Raw genomic sequence first — 15938 nt, 5'->3', positions numbered from 1 at the left:
GTCAAAATGGCGCCATTGCTGGGGAATTGCAAACGTGTGCCTTATTATTGGTTATTGTAAATATTTTCAAAAAAAATATATTTTTTTTACTTGTTTATTTGTTTCTCCTTTTTCCCCCTTATTTCTGATAACTACTATGAATTCTCACCACTCTCGCTTTGAGTTTGGTTCTAACTTTGTTGAAGGAAATAGAAACCGCAGCAGGAATATGCATCAAGGTCTAAGCAATCAAAGATGGATGGAGCCAAGAGGATCTGATCAACCCTTTAGGCAACAACACCCTCCTAGATATCACAGACAAAGACTATCCTACAATGCATACCAAGCTGATAGATATGGTGGACCGCCTAGTAGCTACCAACAAGCCCACCGTATGCTCAGAGACCATCCTCACAACATAACTTTGAACCACCACACTCACAAGCCCCTTTCCACCATTCACCTCCATATGACCCCAATCCCTATCACCACACCAACCACCATATGAACCATACCCAGAACCACCACCTCAATACACACCATCTCCATATTCTTATCAAGAGGAACCACTTCCATGTTATGAACATTCTCTCCCAACAAATGAATCCTCCTATCTACCCCAAACCTCCATGGAAAGTAAACTTGCCTCTATCACTAGTCTCGCCTCTACTCTTCAAGCACTTATATCCCGCTTGGGTCAACCCTCAACACCCAATATTCAACCCTCAAACTCCACTGCACTTCCATCTCAACCACATAATAATCCACCCATCCCATCACCACCATCCATGGAAGAGCACCAACATCCATCAATCCAAGAGCAACATGATCCAACTGATACTATTAACATGGAACGAGAGAGAAGGGATCATCTTCGCGAATCCATACTTCATAAGGAGCTAGAGGAGGCACTAAAGGTGAAGGTAGTAGACACCCTTGAAGTTGACAGGGCGGTTGAAGAACTAGTGAAAGAAGACAACAAGGAGGATTTTGTGCTTGAAGGTGAAGAAATCGTTGAAAAGAAAATCATCGAGGACGAATACGATTGCATACTTAAATACCTGGATCAGGAAAGAAACCGATTACCTTTCCGACGTTCGGACATTCAAAGAACCCCCATGGTTTCATGTGGGAAATCTACTGAAGAATGTAGCAGGAAGGAGAAATTGGGCACTCCGGTGGATAGTGAGCAGCACGATTTGATATTGGAACAAGTGGAGGAAGCCGGAATTATTGAAGAAAAAGAGGAGGCAGTGGTTGAAGACTTAGGAGATGCTGAACCTCCATGGGAAAGTCAAGTTATAGAGCACCCTTCAAAGACGTTTGAAGCTGATGTTGAGGAGGGTGTACAACCTCCAAAGCATATCATAGTTGAAGACTTTGAAGGAGACGATCAAGAGATGGATTCAATCATTGATGAATTCTTATCTACATTTGAATCCTCTTCCATTGGACTTGATATGGAGTTTAAAGAAGAAGAAGCACAACCTCCCATACCCTTGGTAAACAATGAAAAAGAGATTGAATTGGAAGAAAGCCACCAAGAGAAAGAAGTTGAAATTGAAAAAGCTTACAAAGAGGTGGAAGTTGTCAGAGAAAAGCACAAGGGAGTGGAGCTTTCATGTTTATTAGAAACCCCTCCCCCTACGTTGCCATCATCCTTCACAACGTTCAAGTGGGTAAAATTTATATCCCTTAGCTTTCTAATTCCACTTGAATATGGGCTACTGGAGACGGATGGTCAACTTAGAACTCTTTGTGGCATTAAGAGTACGAGGAAGATGGTCCGTGGAAAAACTTGTCAAGCAAGGTTCAACATGGTTGTGTGCTCAACATTTAAACGCAAGGGTTGGTGTAGAGCTCAACTGAATGGGTCTAGGAAGTTGTCTGGTTGCTTCAATGAGAATTCAGACTGTTTGCCACCCGAATGGAACAATATTGCTCAACAAAAAGACGGGTGCAAAAGCAAGATTTGGGACCCCGGAATTCAATCTAGAAATCAACACTCTTGGGGCCTTGTCACTTGCTTTAACTTACTTGAAGACTTTCTGCGCCTAGTTTGGGACCCCGGAGGCTATTGGAACTCCAAACATTGGTGGAGATTTCTAGATGAGTTCAAGCACAAGCCACCATAACAGGAAGCTCCTCAAATGTCCAACTTAAGGACTTTAACTAAAAGTGCTAGGTGGGAGACAACCCACCATGGTATGATCGTCCCTTTTCAGTTTTACTTCTATTATGTTTTGTTTGTTTTTGAATTTTTATTGAACCTGGAATCATGCATAGCATTCATATTAGGCATTGCACTCTGCATACTGCATAATCACAAAAAAAAAGCCACGCGACGCGACCGCATCAGCGACGCGTCCACATCGCAAGGAGAAGGGAGAAAATAAAAACGAACAGAGAGTCATGCTGGAGCGTGGCTGGAGGCGTGCCAGTGGCACAAATCGACCCACGCGACCGCGTCGCCGACGCGTCCGCGTCACATGGGAATAATAGCCTCCCACGCGACCGCGTGACCCACACGGCCGCGTGCCCTGATTTTCGACGTAAAAAAGGTGCACAACGAATTATTGTGCGAGAGTGGTGCTGGATTGGTGCTGAACGCACAATTCTACCCACGCGGGCGCATGGCTCACGTGTCCGCGTCATTCCCTTCTAAAGCCCACTCACGCGATCGCATGCCCCACGCGATCGCGTCACCCCAAATTTGGCAAAATAAAATAATTCGAATAGAGAGTTGTGCAGGCGCGAGGCTGCACTCGCGCCAGAAGCATAACATGTGTCACGCGACCGCGTCGATTAACTTAAAGCGCAAGTCACGCGACCGCGTGCCCCACGCGTCCGCGTTGCTTGCACCGCACAGCTCAATCCTAATTTGCCAAATATCTTATCTTTTCTTCCCCAATCCTAATTTTTCCCTCCCTCCTTTCTTACTCACTTCTTTCCCTTCTTATTCTTCTTATCTTTCATTTTATTTGCATATTTCATTCATTGCATTTTAATTTAGTGCATATTTTTCTTTTCTTTTCTAAATTTATTATTTTTCCTTTGGTGTTGATTTTCTTATTTAACTGTTGCATCTTTTCTGGTATAATTTTTAGTGACTTGTTTTACAATGTTGGGTGATGCTATTTTTCTGTCAATATCAATCTTTTATGCTACCTATATTCCTTTTGTATTGACATGAACTTACACTGTCTTTCATTACCCACTCTCTTTCCCATTGTTGTACATTTTGTACCACTGGCATGCCATGGCTTCTTTTGTTTTCTCATGTACATGTTGAAGCTTCCATGTAAACGAGACCCTTATCATTTGGCATTAACCCATCTATACTTCATTTATTTTCTTATCTTTATTTCTGGGTTACTTTTCTTCCCTTTTTTCTTTCAGGATGGCCACCCGGAGGGGAATCGGAAGACATTTACATGGGGAGACAAGACAAGTCCATCTGCACAATCTTTGGAGAGATGCATCAGTTGGAACAACCCGTCCACCTGCACATCTTAGCATGCACCGAGGACGGTACAATCTTTAAGTGTGGGGAGGTCGATACCGATCTCCATGGGTTAATTATTTCCTATTTCAACACCAATGTTTTATTTTATTTGATAGTTCATTGTTGCATTTCCATATTTGTTTAATTTTTGCATATTTTACCACTTGGTTAAAGTAATAATTTCTTTTGCAAGAAACTTTTTATAGCATTTCACTAATTTGAATAAAATTTTTGTTACACTTGTTTGAAGTTGTATTTGGAACATGGTTTTTGAGCCAAAGAACACACAACCTGTGAGATTTTGAGCTTATTTATATGGTTACATTATTTAACCATAAATTTTTATTCTTGTGTGTTTTCTTCTCTTTGTAATCTTTGCTTTGTTCCATTATATATGTCCAATATTTAATATATTTACATGCTTGCATATGATTGAGGTCATTGTTTGATTCTAGCTCACTTATCCCAAAATTAGCCTACCTTTTACATCACCTTTGTTAGCCCCCTCGAGCCTTTAATTCCCTCTTATTCTATAAACCACAACACTAGTCTTAAGCAGAAAAACAAATTTAAAATCCCAAGTTGAATCCTTGGTTAGCTTAAGATAAAAATTCTGTAATTGTTTAAGTGTGGGAAACCTATTGGGAACATGGATGATAAAAACAAAGGGTGGGAAGTTGAAAAAAATGAAATAATTCAAAATAAAATTTTTGGGAAGCATGCTCATGTAAAATCAAAATAATTGAATTACCATGTGCATTAAAAAAATATATAATTCAGTATTTGAATAAAGGGGATACAAAAGAATTCCCCAAATGCAAAATAAAGCAATGCACATGGGACAAAATTAAAACTAATACATGAGCATGTAACATCAAAAGTGGGAAAAATATGGGAGATAGGTAAGAAGCTTTGCTTTAGTAGTGTAGGTGAGATCTTAGACTAATCAAGGATTCACTTAATTAGTTCACTTAGCCTATATATATCCCTACCTTTACCTCAGCCCCATTACAACCCTGAAAAGACCTCATGATGTTTGCATTGGTATGCTAAATATTTGTTGATTGATTAGATGAAGAACAAGTTTTAGAAAGCATGACTAGAGAAGAGAGTGATTACCCTATACACTAGAGAGATTTGAGAGATACACTACCAGTGAGGGTTCAGTGTTCTCTGTTCCTGCTTTCATGAGCTATCTTCTTACAAGTTTACTTGTCTTTATTTTATAATTTGAATTTATCTTGGAGAACTTTTTTTAACCAAGTAGGTAGAAACATTTTTGCATGTAGTTGCATTCATATAGATAGGTTGCATTTCATACATCCTACCATTCCTCTCCATCTTTATAGTTTCTCTTGAGCTTAGCATGAGGACATGCTATTGTTTAAGTGTGGGGAGGTTGATAAACCACTATTTTATGGTTTATCTTGTGCTTAATTGAGTGGATTTTATCAACTCTTTACCCACTTATTCATACTATTTGCATGGTTTTACATTCTCCTTCCCGATTTTGTGCTATGATTGAAAACATGCTTCTTTGGCTTTTATTTTCTTTTATTTAATCCTCTCTTATTACCATTAGATGCCTTGATATGTGTGTTAAGTGATTTCAGGGATTACAGGGCAAGAATGACTTAGAGGATGGAAAGGAAGCATGCAAAAGTGGAAGGAATACAAGAAGTTGAAGAAACTGCAATGCTGTCAGCCTGACCCTCTCGCACTAAAACGACCATAACTTGAGCTACAGAGATCCAAATAACGTGGCTTCACTTGCGTTGGAAAGCTAATGTCTGGGGCTTCGATTTGATATATAATTTCTCATAGTGGCCATACAGATAGGTGACGCGAACGCGTCATCCACGCGGACGTGTCGCATCTGCTAAAATCAGCGTGGCAGATTTCGCAAACAGCGAATCCTGGGCTATTTTCGGCCCAGTTTCAAGCCCAGAAAACACAGATTAAATGCTGCAAAGTGGAGAAATGAAGGGGAGACTTCAGATTAGACTCATAATTCATAATTTTAGGTTTTAGATGTAGTTTTTAGAGAGAGAGGTTCTCTCCTCTCTCTTAGGATTAGTATTTAGGATTTTTCTTAGTTTTAGGATTGCTTCTCAATCACAGGTTCAATATTTTCTTTTATATATTTTTCCAATTTAATTTATGAACTTTTTCATGTTACATTTGATTTTCTATTTAATATATCTTAAGGTATTTCAGACTTATATGTCACTGATGCTTGGTGTCTATCCAAATTATTTTCATTCAAGTAGATTTTATTCCCTTTTGGCTTTGGTTGATTAATTGGTGACTCTTGAGTTATCAAACTCATTGTTGATTGAAAATTGGGATTCTTCAAGAATTGATTCAAGATCCAATAACTCTAACTTTTCCCAAGAAAAGACTGGGACTTAAGGATTCGAATTAATTCATCCACTTTACTTACCTTCATAGTTAGAGGTTAACAAAGTGGGAGAAAAATCCAATTCTCATCACAATTGATAAGGATAACTAGGATAGGACTTCCAGTTCTTATACCTTGCCAAGAGATTTTATTATTGTTAATTTATTTATCATTTAAATATACCTGTGCCCATTGCCCAAACTTCAAAACCCCGATTTACAATATTCATAACCAATAATAAGAACATACTTCCCTGCAACTCCTTGAGAAGACGACCCGAGGTTTAAATACTTCGGTTATCAATTTATTTAGGGTTTGTTACTTGTGACAACCAAAACGTTTGCACAAAGGGATTTTTGTTGGTTTAGAAACTATATCTACAACACGTTATGAAATTCTTTACTAGCAAAAATCCTAACGTCAGCGTCAAAGGAATTTTCCATCACAAAAGGAGCCATAGTCCCTATTCCCTTCTTGCCAAGCGCAACCTTCCTCTTCTTCCAGGGCGACGGGGGCATGATCTCATGAATATCGTCTACGGGCCGAGCTCCTACCACCTTGTAGGGCCCTCTGGCCTTGGCCCCTAAAGCATCGCCCAGGTCAACGACCTCTTCGACTTAGGGCTGCTCCTCATCTTTGTCCTCAATAAGAAAGACAACCATTAAATTCTCCATAGTAATGAGACCGCCTGCCATATCAACTGTAACAACCCTGATTTTCGAGTACGCGGATCTTTTCTACAGGCACGAATTTCTCCGAAAGATCAGTAAGGGGAACACCTCTGCTGTATCATCAAGCATCTCAATCCTCATTGTCATTATGACATCTTTAAGCCAAAACTTCTTTTGAGGCAAGCTCGACAACGCGGCCACGGAGAACCTAGTTTTTGAACCGTATCGGTTAGGAGTTTTGATTCTAGTTTTCGTAAATAGGCTCAGTTTGACGAACCGGACTCGATTCATGAGAGAAGAAAGATAATAGTATAATATTATCATTATATTAGTATTAGAAGTTGCTTGAAAGATATTATAAGGTTACCTGGTCTGTTTTAGTTAAAAACAGGAAATCGGTTTAACCAGGTTTACGGTTTACTGGTGCAGCTTAGCACCAGCACTCTCTGATGATTTTAGCAATGCTAAGGGCTCATCATACATGTTTTATTCTCATAATAAATATGTTACTAGTGTCATTTATTCTAGTAGTTCGTTCCCAATAGAGCCTGGGGAGTGGACTGACTATGCTTCATTGCATACTCTATTGTGTGTCTCATGCTTATAGAATATCTATGTGATATGTGTTGCATGATTGTCTCTATGTTTTCATTCTGGAAATGTTCACACTTGACTTGAAGTGTTAAGACTGATCACCTTAATAACGATTGTTTGGTGTGAACAGGACTACAATGAGACCACGGAGACGGAGTGCGCGGGAAGGAACCCCTAGTGATAACCGAGAGAGAGAACAGGAAACCTTTATGGCTACGATGAACATCGTAGCTGAGGCAGTGCGTGAGGCTGCGATGGCTGCCGCTAGGGCTGCTGAGCATCTCGGAGTGAGAAATGAAAACCGAAATGAAAACGGTGAGGATAATGGAAACAACGAGGCTGATTCAACGCATCTTGATAAACCCATGAACCTTGCTACTTTTTTGAAAGTAAATCCACCTAAGTTCAAAGGTACACTCGTTGCGACTGATGCTGACAACTGGTTCTGAGGTATCGAGCGATCACTACGAGCACAGCATGTTCCGGAAGGACAACACGTGGAGTTTGCTACTTATATGCTTGAGGGAGAAGCTGAGTACTGGTGGCAGGGGATACAGCGACTGCTATAACAGAATGAAAATGACATTCCTTAGGATATCTTTAGGGACGAATTTTATAAAAAGTATTTTCTGGGAGCAGCACGAGATGCTAAGGAGATGGAGCTTATGCAGTTGAAACAAGGGGATATGACTATTGCTGAGTATGCCCGTAAGTTTGATGACTTGTGTTGTTTCTCCAAGATTTGTCAAAGGAATCCAGCAGACTTTGAGGAATGGAAGTTGTTCCGAGGGTTACCTGAAACTGTAGGTCGATCTCGGACGAGATCTTCTGTACTGGTCAGAGCTGTTGTGTCCGACTTGTTGGACTGGATGAACTGCTGATCCTTCGTCACCGGAGGGTGGGGGGTACCTGCAAGAGACTCCGATGCTTAAGTTAGCATGGGTATTAGACAGGTATTTAGTAGAATCAGAGTATGAGTTATACCTGGGTGCTCCAGTATATTTATAATGGTGATATGTGGCCTCCTGTGGATAAGATAAGTTAGTTATTTTATCTTATCTTTATCTTATCTTTAAGTGAGGTCATCTTATCTTTCAAGGGAACCGCCTTTATCTCTACGGGCTTGGGCTGCCCTTGGATTTGGGACGTGTTCCTCTATTTGGGCCCTTTGTTTTGGGCTTTCCTGTGACTTGGCCGAGCTCTTAAAGAAGAGGTCGGGTTGTCCTGACTTGAAGAGGTCGGTCGCTTTGTCTGTAGAACATCCCGGGTCGGACAGCTCGACCCAGGGTATGAACAGTGCCCCTGCTTGAGCTCGGTCTTCTTTTTGAGGCCGAGTCCTTGACTTTGGTCCTTCTTTGGTGAAGCCGAACTCAAGCATTTTGCCGATTCCTTTGTAGCAGCTTTTTGAATGTAGAATGTTTCCTCTAAAGGCGCGCGCTTTTATATCGGTGTTTTTGGGAACGTGCGAGGGTTTTAATGCTTTCCTTAATTTTAGCATTAATTGCCCCGTTTCCTTTTGGCCCTTTATTTCGATTTTTGAAAGCCCAGAAACGTTTTCTCTTCTTTTGCTTTCCTTGTAACCTCTTTGCAACTTCTTTCTCTGCTCTCTTCGCTCTCTGTCTTTCACTTGTGCTTCTGCTTCCTTGCGTTGCGGTGTCGTTTGGTGATTTCCTGGGCAACTTTCATTCCTCACCTCCGTTTCTCTTTCTCGAAGCTTTTTCGTCTCCAGGTTAGTCACATTTTGTGCTTTCTCTTTGTTTTTGGCTTTGTGATGAGGTTTTGATTTTGATCCTCCCTTTTTGAGAAAGTTTGGATTTTTCTGTTTCCATTATGCCCTAGATTTGTTGAAATGTGCTTTCTGAGAGTTTTTCCATCTTCTGCATGATCCTTTTTGCTTTTGCTTGATGCTTTTAGGGCTTTACATGTTCTTTGTTGTTTCTGTTCTGATATCGCTGTCCGCGTCTTGTTCTTTGTTTTATTTGAAGGTTGCTTTTGTCTGCTTTTGAAAAAGGTTGCATCTTTAATGGTCTCTGCCTGGCGTGTTTGATGCTTTTTGCTTGGTAGACTGCAATGACTTTTTGTGTTTTTCTTTGATGAAAAATGTTTGCTATTTTTGAATTTCTTTCTGAGAAATGCTGGGGTGCAAGCTATAGATTTTTCCTGGAAATCTTGCTTTGTTACTGCCTCCAAAGGATGCCCGGGACTTTGGTTTGAGTCTTGGGGTTTTCCTTTTCTTTGTTTCATCACCTGAGATGTATTGACCGAGTTGTTTTCTCCCTTTGTCCGAGATGTTTGTAGTAACCCTATCTTCTTTTCTTACTTGTAGGATTAGTTGGCCTCATGTCTTCTCGCAATAACATTGTAGAGATGTCTTCCCGAGTTCCTGAGGGGATGTCCGAATTTGTGGACTCCCTTGTTTTGTTGTGTGTTTCTGTTGTGGATGCTGAATTTTGCACAGAGCTGAGGAAGCGTCATAGAATTTGTGGTAACAATGCTCGCGAGGAGGATTATGAGCTTGTTGCTACTGATTCCGATGAGAGAGTTTGTGTTCCGACTTTCATTGAGAGGGAGCGTCCTTTCTTCTATGCCTATGAATACTTTTTCAACCAGTTGGACGTTACTTTTCCTTTCACTGCTTTTGAAACCGACCTGTTGTGGTCGTGTAATATTGCTCCATCCCAGCTTCACCCTAACTCTTGGGGTTTTATTAAGATTTTTCAACTTCTCTGCCATCAATTAGATGTAACACCTTCCCAGACTCTTTTCCTATACTTGTTTGTTTCTGCCAAGCCTGGTGGTTCTTCAAAAAAGAAAGCTTCTTGGGTTTCTTTTCGGTCTGCCTAAGGCCATAAGGTTTTTTCGATGTATGATGAGTCCTTTAAGGACTTCAAAAACTACTTTTTTAAAGTCCGAGCTGTTGAGGGGGCCCGCCCCTTTTTTCTTGATGAGAATGACGAGCCTTCCTTTCCTTTGGAGTGGCAAAAGGATGTGAGAGTGTCCCGCTATACCTGGGAGATAAATGACGTCGAGCGTACTTTTGTTGTTGTTCTTGAGGATCTGTGGGGGAGACCACCCCATCTTGATTCAAAAAGATTTTTGAATGATCCGTCCTAGGTTCGGACTATTTTGGGTACTTGCCTAACTTATTTTTGTACTTGTTTCTCAATTCTACCTTTTATTACTGTTGTGACTCTTGGCAATTTGGTATTTTGCAGAGATGTCGAAGAATAGTGACCCCATGAAGGCCTTTAAAAAGGCAAAGAAAGCTACTGCTGCTCTGAACATCTCGGCCAAAGCGGTCGGCGAAAGATCTTTTCAAGCCCCTCCAAAGCCTCCTGTGCCGATGTCTCCAGGGCCGAGGAAGGCAATTCCTACTCCTCGATTTCGTCAGGTCGATCCACCACAGACTTCGGTCGTTGCTTCTGGCGCTCCTCCAAGTAAAAAGCAGAAAGTGACTGAGCCTTTCAACCTTGACGCTCCTGATTTTGATCCCATCGAGTTTATAGATCAACAAATCGGCCCTTACGGTGCTCTCTCTATGGATGACGTCTCCCTTCTTCAGCACTTTGACTATGTGGCTCGGAGTGGTGTTAAGTTGGCGCATTTGGGGGCAGCCCTCTATCGAACTGCCCAAAGTCTTCCTCTCCATGCTACCAAGGCCTTTATGGAGGAGGCTAAACGAGAGTTTGATCGGGTAAGTGGTCTGAAGGAAGAGCTTGAGGTGAAGGTGGCCAAGTTAGAAAAAGATTTAAAAAATGAGAAGGCGAGTTCGACATCTTTGGCTGCTTCTGTGAGGCTGGCCGAAGATACGGCTCTGAGGCACAAGGACAGCTATGTCTCAGCTTATCGGGAGGTGATGCGTTTGAGGGAAGAGTTGGAGAACGCCCGAGCTGATTACACCGAGCTTCAGGGTCATCTTGTCGGTAGTGTGACTGCTGCCTATGAGAACCTGAAGGAGCAGGTTCGGATTATTGCTCCCGAGGCAGACCTTGCTCTCTTCAGCCTGGATAATGTTGTGCGGGACGGTAAGATTGTCCCTGATGACCAGGATGATGACGACGCTGATCCTCCCCCTGTGCCTTCCGCCATGGTGTCAACCTCCTCTACTCCTTCTGTTCCATCTGATCCGGACTGCCAGGTCCTGAACCGGGATGATGGAACTGTGGATGCTGTGCCCCTTCAGACTCGTCCTCCTTCTCCCCAAACTGATGCTGCTGTGAAGGCTTCTGATCTTAGCTGATCTTTTTTCTTTGGATAGTTGTGTACATGGCCCGTTTTGTGGGTTGTTTGAACTGTTTATTGTTTTGTTTAACTGTTGACACTTTTTGTTGCCTTGGTTTGGAAACTTTATTTTGAAAAACAAAGGTAGCTTTCTGAGGTAGACATTGGTGTTCTCCTGAAGTTTTTATCGTAGCACGCCTTTATTATGTTTCAGCATAGTATCTCTTCTGGTGTTGGAATCTTTAACCTCTTTGGGATTGCTTTCGTACTTTTATTGTTTGTAGCTTGGATCCTTTTTGAGGTCGTGATTGTGGGGGGTCCCACTTGTTTCTTGGTTTTCTCGCCTCTGTTTGTATTTTTAGCGCCTCATAACCGATTTCTTTATGTTGGTCCCCTTCTAAGTTATTTTTGTAATCCTCTTTCTTGGACCTTTGTTAGGTCTCTTTCAGGGATTACTTTTACAACTTATCCTGCAGGAGATCGAATTTATTAGACCGATCTCGTCTAAGTTGTTTTCGTAATCCTCTTTCTTGGACCATTGTTAGATCTCTTTCAGGGATTACTTTTACAACTTTTTAATGGTAGGAGTCCGATTTGGTTATGTCGGTCTCCTTTAAGTTATTTCTCGTAGTCCTCTTTCTTAGATCTTTTGTCAGATCTCTTTCAGGGACTATTTGTATAACTTTTTAGTTTTGGGCTGACTTTGTTATGTCAGGCCCTTCTAAGTTAAAGTAATCCTCTTTAATAGGGTTGGCCAGACCTCTTTCCAGGGTTTACTTATAACTTGGGTTGACTTGGTCCGATTTCTGAATGTCGGCCAGTCTTTTTAAGTTATTATATTAGCTATCCGTAAGACCTCGTCAGGTTCTTTTTTTTTTGGATTGCTTTCGATAACTTCTTACATTATTCTGTGTTCATCTTTGCCGATTTGTAGAAAATGGTTGGCGCCTTTAGATCGTCCTTTGGGTGAATCGCGTATTCACCTTTATCGGACGATTGTTTTTATCGTGGTCACGCAGTGAATTTATTTTTCACCTTCTGTCGACCTGTTGCTTTATAATCGGACGATGAATACTTCAGATTAATGCGTCTTGGAATCGTGTAGAATATCTGAATAAGTTTTATTTCAAAGAAGAAATGCAAATGTATACATGTGGGAATTCCCTTGTTTCTAGATCTCAACATGGTGCCTCATTAAAAAACCTTTTCAGGAAAAAGAGCGCATCCACTTAGTGAGATCCTTTTACCTTTCCTAACTGTAGTACCTTCTTAGGTTGCAGGCGTGCCATGATCGAGGAAGCTCCCTTCCATCAAGCTCGAACAGTCTGTAGTAGCCCTTCCCCGGTACTTCAATGACTCGGTAAGGTCCTTTCCAGTTTGCTGCCAGTTTTCCTTCTCCGGGTCGAGTTGTTCCAATATCATTTCTGATTAGGATAAGATCATTCTCTGCGAAACTTCTCGGTACTACCTTTTGATTGTATCTGGAGGCCATTCGTCGCTTTAGAGCTTCTTACCTGATCCGAGCTCTTTCTTGGATTTCGGGTAACAAGTCGAGCTCTTCTCTCTGAAGTTGGGAGTTTGCTTATTCATTGTAGTGGACTACTCGAGGAGATCCCTCTTCGATTTCTATTGGAATCATTACCTCCACTCCGTATGCTAGTCGGAATGGTGATTCGTTTGTAGTAGAATGGGGTGTTGTTCGATACGCCCATAGGACTTGTGGAAGTTCCTCGGCCCAGGCTCCCTTTGCTTCTTGTAGCCTCCGCTTTAGTCCGGCCAATATGATTTTGTTGGCCGCTTTGGCTTGTCCATTGGCTTAGGGATGTTCGACGGAGGTGAACTGGTGTTTTATGTTCAAGTCGGCCACCAATTTTCTGAAGCCTGCCTCTGTGAATTGGGTACCGTTGTCCGTGGTGATGGAATATGGTACTCCGAACCTCGTAATGATGTTCCTATATAGGAATTTTCGACTTCTTTGAGCGGTGGCGTTGGCCAGGGGTTCTACCTCGATCCATTTTGTGAAATAGTCTACTCCTACTATGAGGAATTTTACTTGTCCCGATCCCTGTGGGAAGGGTCCGAGAAGGTCGAGTCCCCATTTCGCAAATGGCCAGGGTGAGGTCACGCTGATGAGTTTTTCTAGTGGGGCAATGTGACAGTTGGCATGTTTCTGGCATGGTGGACATGTCCTTACAAATTCTGTAGCCTCCTTTTGTAGAGTTGGCCAGTAGAATCCTGCCCGGAGTATCTTTTTAGCGAGATCTTGCGCTCCGAGATGATTTCCACAGATGCCGCTGTATACTTCCTTCAAGACTTCCTTTGTGTTGGAAGTTGGTACGCATTTTAGTAAAGGTGTTGATATTCCTCTTTTGTACAGCGTGTTGTTTATAATAGTGTAGTACTGTTGGTGCACGAAATTGTGATCATCAATGGCGCCATCAACATGGTACGCTCAATGCAATCTCAACTCTTTATCACAACTCCGTACAACTAACCAGCAAGTGCACTTGGTCGTCCAAGTAATAAACCTTACGCGAGTAAGGGTCGATCCCACGGAGATTGTTGGTATGAAGCAAGCTATGGTCACCTTGTAAATCTTAGTCAGGCAGACTCAAATGGTTATGGATGATATATGAATAAAACATAAAGATAAAGATAGAGATACTTATGTATTCCATTGGTGAGAATTTCAGATAAGCGAATGGAGATGCTTTGTCCCTTCCGTCTTTCTGCTTTCCTACTGTCTTCATCCAATCCTTCTTACTCTTTTCCATGGCAAGCTTATGCAAGGGTTTCACCGTTGTCAGTGGCTACCTCCCATCCTCTCAGTGGAAATGTTCAACGCACCCTGTCATGGCACAGCTATCCATCTGTTGGTTCTCAATCAGGCCGGAATAGAATCCAGTGATTCTTTTGCGTCTGTCACTAACGCCCCGCCCTCAGGAGTTTGAAGCTCGTCACAGTCATTCAATCATTGAATCCTACTCAGAATACCACAGACAAGGTTTAGACCTTCCGGATTCTCTTGAATGCCGCCATCAGTTCTGGCCTATACCACAAAGACTCTGATCTCATGGAATGGCTGGCTCGGTTGTCAGGCGAGCGCTCAGTTGTCAGGCGATCAACCATGCATCGTGTATCAGGAATCCAAGAGATATTCACCCAATCTAAGGTAGAACGGAGGTGGTTGTCAGTCACACGTTCATAGGTGAGAATGATGATGAGTGTCACGGATCATCACATTCATCAAGTTGAAGAACAAGTGATATCTTGGAACAGGAACAAGCGGAATTGAATAGAAGAACAATAGTAATTGCATTAATACTCGAGGTACAGCAGAACTCCACACCTTAATCTATGGTGTGTAGAAACTCCACCGTTGAAAATACATAAGAACAAGAGTGATCATTGGTTTCGGCCCCAGAGAGGGAACCAGAAGAACCAAGATGAAAATACAATAGTAAAAGGTCCTATTTATAGGGAACTAGTAGCTTAAGAATTACAAAGATGAGTAAATGACATAAAAATCCACTTCTGGGCCCACTTGGTGTGTGCTTGGGCTGAGCAATGAAGCATTTTCGTGTAGAGACTCTTCTTGGAGTTAAACGCTAGCTTTTATGCCAGTTTGGGCGTTTAACTCCCATTTTGGTGCCAGTTCCGGCGTTTAACGCTGGGAAATCTGAGGGTGACTTTGAACGCCAGTTTGGGCCATCAAATCTTGGGCAAAGTATGGACTATCATATATTGCTGGAAAGCCCAGGATGTCTACCTTCCAACGCTGTTGAGAGCGCGCCAGTTGGGCTTCTGTAACTCCAGAAAATCCACTTCGAGTGCAGGGAGGTCAGAATCCAACAGCATCTGCAGTCCTTTTCAGTCTCTGAATCAGATTTTTGCTCAGGTCCCTCAATTTCAGCCAGAAAATACCTGAAATCACAGAAAAACACACAAACTCATAGTAAAGTCTAGAAAAGTGAATTTTAACTAAAAATTAATAAAAATATACTAAGAACTAATTAAATCATACTAGAAACATACTAAAAACAATGCCAAAAAGCGTACAAATTATCCGCTCATCACAACACCAAACTTAAATTGTTGCTTGTCCCCAAGCAACTGAAAATCAAATAGGATAAAAAGAAGAGAATATACTATAGACTCCAAATTATCAATGAAACTTAGCTCCAAATTAGATGAGCGGGACTAGTAGCTTTTTGCCTCCGAACAGTTTTGGCATCTCACTTTATCCTTTGAAATTCAGAATGATTGGCTTCTTTAGGAACTCAGAATCCAGATACTGTTATTGATTCTCCTAGTTAAGTATGATGATTCTTGAACACAGCTACTTATTGAGTCTTGGCCCTGGCCCAAAGCACTCTGTTTTCCAGTATTACCACCGGATACATACATGCCACAGACACATAATTGGGTGAACCTTTTCAGATTGTGACTCAGCTTTGCTAGAGTCCCCAATTAGAGGTGTCCAGGGTTCTTAAGCACACTCTTTTTGCCTTGGATCACAACTTTATTTCTTTCTTTTTCTTTCTTTTTCTCTTTCTTTTTTTCGTCT

The sequence above is a fragment of the Arachis stenosperma genome, chromosome 10, assembly GCF_014773155.1.
Source record: "Arachis stenosperma cultivar V10309 chromosome 10, arast.V10309.gnm1.PFL2, whole genome shotgun sequence".
Lineage (NCBI taxonomy): Eukaryota > Viridiplantae > Streptophyta > Magnoliopsida > Fabales > Fabaceae > Arachis > Arachis stenosperma.
The sequence above is the reverse complement of the archived record's forward strand: the minus strand, read 5'-3'. Positions refer to the sequence as shown.